The sequence below is a fragment of the Mus pahari genome, chromosome 7, assembly GCF_900095145.1.
Source record: "Mus pahari chromosome 7, PAHARI_EIJ_v1.1, whole genome shotgun sequence".
Taxonomy (NCBI): Eukaryota; Metazoa; Chordata; class Mammalia; order Rodentia; family Muridae; genus Mus; species Mus pahari.
In genome coordinates, this window is record NC_034596.1 from 63288594 (window position 1) to 63295447 (window position 6854).

The 6854-nt window shown below is 38.3% G+C and overlaps 1 non-coding gene across 1 annotated transcript; it reads left to right on the plus strand.

Moving 5' to 3' along the window:
- The first annotated feature begins 2329 nt into the window (after positions 1 to 2329).
- On the plus strand, positions 2330 to 2516 carry LOC115064504. Its single transcript, XR_003844339.1, has one exon. It is a non-coding gene; the product is annotated as a U2 spliceosomal RNA (small nuclear RNA).
- Positions 2517 to 6854: the final 4338 nt, after the last annotated feature.

Sequence of the window (6854 nt, forward strand, 5' to 3'; positions counted from 1 at the left end):
TCTCTCTCTCTCTCTCTCTCTCTCTCTCTCTCTCTCTCTCTCTTTCTATACTTTCCTTTCTTCCATCCTCACATCCTTCCTTCCTTTTTTTTAACTAATTTCCTTGCTTCTTCCTCTGTGCTCCCTCTCCCTTTCTTTGTTTAGTCTTTTGTAACTGGAAAGGTTGCATTTAGGAGGCACAGAGGTATTTGTGCTCACAGATGACACTAAAGAAAGCAGGAATGTTAAACACACAGAGTTGTTTCTTCAAATAAAGAGATGTATAGCATGTTTTCCACCCAGAAGTCGGGGAATAAACGTGGAAAATAGTCTGGTGCCCTCTGTGCTGTCTGTTGACAATGTTTTAGAAAGTAACCTTTAACATCATCTGGCACATGGCAGTCAACAAGAACAGCTTTTGTGAATCGGAGACCTGACTATTTCTGAACTCTTAAAAAGAAAATTATATAGCATAGGAGTTACATGCATTATGCACAATTATCCCTAAGAGAAGATAGAATCCACAGGCTTCCCTGAATATTTCTGTCATTTTATTGTATTGTTTATATTCCTTATACTCTTGTAAAAAATTGCCTTTGGGATAGATTTTGTGTGTTTGAAATTGCAACTTATACTGCACTTCCTGCAAATTATAAATGTTTATGTGGGATAGGCTCTATTACACCCAAATTTTTGCAATTGAGCAATCGAATTGAGGGGCATATCTCTCTCTCTCTCTCTCTCTCTCTCTCTCTCTCTCTTTACACACACACACACACACACACACACACACACACACACACACACCCATAAATGTGATGATCTTTTGCATTTATTGGGTTTTTACTGGTTGCAGCCACAATGTCCTTTCTATTGTCAACCCTGGGATTGATTACTGGAAAAGAGAGAGAGAGAGAAAGAGAGAGAGAGATCAAAGGTGTCCTGTATTGTTAATAAAATTAATAATATTTCAGTAAACTATTAGCAGAACAATGATTAAGTGATGGGTGAATTGAGGAACACATTTTTCCAAAGTAGATCTCCTATTGATTATTCATCTCACAAGTATAATCTTAGTTGTCAACAATTTTCTGGCATGTGTTGCTTTGATGTGTCAGATGTTTCTCATTCTATTGAAGGTAACTGAGTGACTTGCGAAGAGATATTTTAAAAATCTCTCAAGTGACCTTTGAATGGCTATCGGCGTTAACGTGTCTTTCCTTTCTTTGGCCGTTGTTAGCTATTGTTTAAACTCTCTTATGCTTGTGTATATTGATTAGACTAGCTACACAGGCAAAGCATTCAACACTGACCTCATTACAGCCACAATTTTCTCTTTAAAATATAAAAAAGAGGAAGAAGAAAGAGGCACAGAGTTTCTTGTTTTTGCAGATAATGCTAGGGAAAATAGAAATGTTAATCACACAGGATTGTCTCTTCCAAGGAAGAGATGTATAAACAGGTTCAGACCAGAAGGCTGGGGACAAATATGATTAATAGCTTGATCACCTTTGTGTACCCCATGTGGCTGAGACCTCACAGCATCCTTCCCAGGACTATTATGATGTCACATATTTAGCTACCTTAATCTATTGACATAATCTTTTTCAAAGATGCTGTATGTCATTTATAAAAGCTTAAGATTATTGTTCACAAAGGACTGAGTTAATTATTATCAGGAAATATTTTTCTAGATTGTGTTGTATTTAATTATGCATAAAATAGACGTCCTGGTGTCAAGAACCTTAAGGATTAAACCAACCCCAGCTACATGTATTCAACTGGACCTCCTTCTTGCCTCGCATGGATTGCTACTCTGATGTCCATGCACTTGCAGAGACCCCTACAGTTGGTAATAACATATTTAATTGAAGACCTGCTAGTACACATGTGAAGGTTCTCATAAAAAGGTTATCATATAGTTTCTATACAATCAACTCCTTGTATGTGTAGAAGTATGAGTGCATTCATGACATTCCATTGCTTAAAATGATTCAGTTACATAACCTATGCCAAATGCATTATTCAACAAATTTGGTATTGTCTAGTCATTGGCACAGCACTGTAGGTACCAGAGAAGTGAGATATGCTCCAAGTACCATGGCTAAATTTAGATGGGAGCACAGCCATGGCTGTTGAAACTCTCATTATGACCACCATTGCCTTTCCCTTCACTGCTTTCCATTTGGTGAGCACACTGTAGTTGAAGGTGGTGCCGTTAGGTCCTAATGGCCCTGAGTTTGCTTCAGACTTGCTGGTTTTTAGTTATGCAGTTTCCTCACCTTAGAGACTTTTAAACCATGTAAGTAGTTTATAAGAATGTAATTTTAGATCACTATACATAATAGTGACATATTTATGGCCTTCTGGCTAAAATCAAGTGTATTATCTTGCTTTCTGATTAATATTGGATATTTCTTCTATCTGATAACACTAAATAAATTGATTTTTTTAAGTCAGAAGATGGAATAGAGCTTGCTCCTTCATTTCATGAATTGTCCTGGTGTTGCAGTACGTGTTGGATTATTGCATGAAAATATTCCCTATAATAAATAAAAGAAAAATAGATTCTGAAAAGCTTTCAATCATATTTTAATAACAGATGTATATATATATAATATATATTATATATTATATATATATATGTATATATAGATGTATATATTAGAAATCTGTGTATGTACATGTGCATGTGGATGCCAGAAAAAGATGTATGCTGTCTTTGATAATGACCAAGCAGGTATTTTTGAGAGTGCTGAAAATTTGAACCAATGTCCTCATGCTTCCAGATCAAATACTCTTACATACCAAGCAATTTTTCCAGCTGTAAGTAAATCATATTTCAAAGGATTATTATTTAACTTCATTATATTCTTGGGGCAAAGACGTTTGAGTCACATCTAGAAAAAAAAAATGAACAACTGGAAGATAACTTAAAAGTTATGTCCTTCCTTGGTGGACAACAGTGGGAGGAGCAGACCTTGGGCCTGAGGAGGTTTGATGCCCCAGTTTAGTGGAATGCCAGTGCAGGAGTGGTCGGGTGGGTGGGGGAGCATCCTCATAGAGGCACAGGGAAGGGATAGGGGTTTCCAGAGGGGAGAACTGGAAAGGAGAAAATATTTGAAATATAAATAAAGAAAATATCCAATAAAAGGAAAAAAAGGCTATGTTCTCTTTTCTTACCATAGTTCTGTGAATTATTTATTTGCAGAAATTTGCTTATATTGTTGACTATGTTGAGGTCAAGTTTTAGAGAACATCAGCTACTTATTCAGTCTGACAATTTAATTCAAATTTACAGTTAGCACTGTATCTCTAGAACTTACTTGCAAAAAGTTTTAGGCTTTAATTTGAGGTGCAGATCATTTTACCAAAGCATTAATGCTTGATGTTTAAGGATCACATGTATTTACAACTTAACTACATTTTATTTTAGTACAAACACTTTTATAAAAAAAAAAAAAAAGGATATGTATAGAGCAAAATAGAATTAACTTCAGAAAGAATCCTACAGATGCAGAGACCCACAGCCAAACATAGGTGGAACTCAGGGAGTCTTGTAGAAGAGTTGAAGACAGCGTGAAGGAGCCCGAGTGGTCCAAGACACCACTAGAAGACCTACAGAGTAGACTTACCTGGGCCCATGGAGGCGCATACAGACTGAACCACCCTCCAGAGTCTGCATGGACTAGCCTAGGCTCCTTACACACATGTAGCAAATGTGCAGCTTCTTCATGTTGCTCACCTAACACCTGGAGCAAAGGCTGTCTCTGACTCTGGTGTGGGCCTTTGGATCTCTTTTCCATAGCTGGGTTCCCTTGTTTGGACTCAGTGGAAAAGGGTGTACTTAGTCATGCTGTGAGGATGTGTCAGGGTGGGTAGGTGGGTACCAACAGGGGGCCTCCCCTTCTCTTAGGAGGAGAGGGATAGAGAATAGGAGTATAGAGGCAAGGAGGCTATGATTAGGCTGTGATGCTGTGAATGAATAATGAGAATAATAATGTGAATAAAGAAACAAAAATAGAGGGACAGAAGAATCCTACAAAAATATATATTTTTGATATTTTAATGAATCCAAAGAAATTGTGTGTGTGTGTGTGTGTGTGTGTGTGTGTGTGTGTGTGTATTGAACCCAAGGCATCACATGTATTCCATAGTTCTGAAAAAGCAACAGCAGTAATTCAGTTTTAAAGTAACCTGCTATTTATTGAATTGAGAAACATTAAAACAAGATATCACATGTCATTCCTCACTCTTCCTCTCTAACCAGACATTAACTGAACTGAGCCATAGAGAAGTCTATAGGAGAGAGCAGGAATCCATCTGAACGCCCCTGCTTCACAAATAAGCAAAAACAGAACATATCTTGGAAGCTAGGGCACACTTTCCCATAGAAAATGGACTGGTTAAAGAAGAGTCAGGGGATTTGTGATCTTCAGCACAAATACTGTCACCTTGGGTGTGATTTGCTAGTTCTTTGTCTCATTCATAAAAGAATTTAAAAATAATCTCAGAAGGAGACAGAGACAATTTTGTTTCTGGAGTGTGAGAGCGAAAACCGCAGGATAGGCAGACAGATCCTGCAGCTGCCAAGATGAAGGAGCTGGGGAACACAGGAAGGATGTGGGTGAGCTGTGTTTTCTGAGTTAGAAGTCAACAGGGCAGGCTCCGCAATGGATGTCCTCCAGTTTGCTCACAGAGTTGACGGGTTCTTCAGATACATGGAGAACCCTCAGAGTGATCAGACAAGCAGACATAGGCTTTCAGCTTGTCTGAAAAAAAAAAAAAAAAAAAAAAAGATGGAAAGGGAAAGGAAGAGGAAAAAGGTTATTTCTAGTGTGAAATCATGGCGGTTTAACAGTGGGCCTATAAGCAAATGCACTTGGCCAAGGACTTTGGGGTCTCTAGATATACACAGAATTGAAGAGATTCTCTTGTCATACCTTCTAATATGTCATATTTCTTTCCACTTACTGGCTTTAGTCTGGTTTCAGGATATGATTCAAGAATACTTCCTTATTATAGGATTTATTTGGTCTTGTCTGGGAAGCACCTGCTGTGTATTAGTTCCTGAGCAAGCTATTTCAAATGGGGTTACTGACTACCTACCATGATACATTTGGTAGAGCATGTCCACGTGATTTCATTCACATGTTTGCCACATGTCATGGCTTTTGTGCCAAAGGAAGCAAACTAGACAATTATGTCCCTAAGGATGCCTGGAAGTCTGGCTACAAATATCTCCTTATATCCCTCTTCTTTTGGACTGGCAATCCCATCAGCTCTTCATGCTAATGTTCCTCAGGTTCATTGAAATATCTCTTTGGGATTTTGTAAAGAGGAACCATTGAGTCTTCAGGCTTCTGGGTCCCCCCCCCCCCGTTAGATCGTGATTTGATTCTGAATTGAATTTAAACAATCTGAAGTGTAATTTATAACTCCACGGCACAGAGTTACATCAAGTAGATAAGTACAAATATAAAAATATATGTTCAGTTATACAGGTCCTATTCTTCCTACGTGGATTTGTTAGAATTAAGGTGTTAATGTTTTAATTTCTATTTCTTTGAAGTGAAACTCATTTATTTATTTATTTTTGATAGGAATAAGCTTTTATTTTATTTTATTTTTGCAGTTTGTTTTTTATTAGATATTCTCTTCATTTACACTTTAAATGCTATCCCCTTTCCTGGTTCTCCCTCCAAACCTTCCCCCATTCCCTCCCCTACCCCTGTTCACCAACCCACCCACTCTAGCTTCCAGGCCCTGGCACTCCCCTATACTGGGGCATAGAACCTTCACAGAACTAAAGGCCTTTCTTCCCATTGATGACTGACTAGGCCATCCTCTGCTACATATGCAGCTAGAGCTGTGAGTCCCACCATGTGTTTTCTTTGGTTGGTGGTTTAGTCCCAGGGAACTCTGGGTGTTAGTTCATATTGTTGTTCTGCCTATAGGACTGCAAACCCCTTCAGCTACTTGGGTACTTTAGCTCCTTCATTGGGGACCCTGTGCTCTGTCCAATGGATAGCTGTTAGCACCCAATTTATATGTGGATACATTGATCCTTCTTAGAAAGGGGTACAAAATACCAATGGAAGGGGTTACAGAGACAAAGTGTGGAGCAATAACTGAAGGAATGACCATCCAGAGACTACCCCACCTGGGGATCTATCCCATATACAACCACCAAACCCAGACACTATTGTGGATGCCAATAAGAGCTTGCTGACAGGAGCCTGATATAGTTGTCTCCTAAGAGGTTTTGTCAGTGAAACTTGTTTATAAATGCAACTGCTGTATGACTATATTAAAAAACCACAATGGTTCAATTACTAATTACATTGAAGATACATTTCTTTCTTAAATGTATGTTTATTCAAGTTGTGTGCAGTAATTCATACACATAAGTGCATGGATGTGTTTGTATGTGTGTTCCCATGCACATGGAAGTGGAATGCAGTGGATTTCAGATGTCTTCCTCTATTACTCTCTTCTTTTCTCCTTTGAGATGGGGTCTCTCATTGAATGCAGAACTTGCTCTTTCTTTGCTATGCATCCCCAGTGGGACTACTCTATCTATGCTGCCAGCACAGCATGGAGTCCACACACTTGTAGCCACACCTGGATTGTGCATGGATAGTAGGCAGTCAATTTCAAATCCCATTGCTTAAGCAGCAAGTGCTCTTACCTATGGAGCCATGTCCCTAGATATTTTTTACAATGTGAAAAATCAGGTATTTAAATTATAAATAACAACATAGAATGAGTTGTTAAACAGGATTAGGAAGTTTCCTTAAAATGGTAAAGTATGAGATCAGTTCCGCTCCATGAGTTCTAATGAAATATGTACTATGCTTTAAAAAGCTTAAACA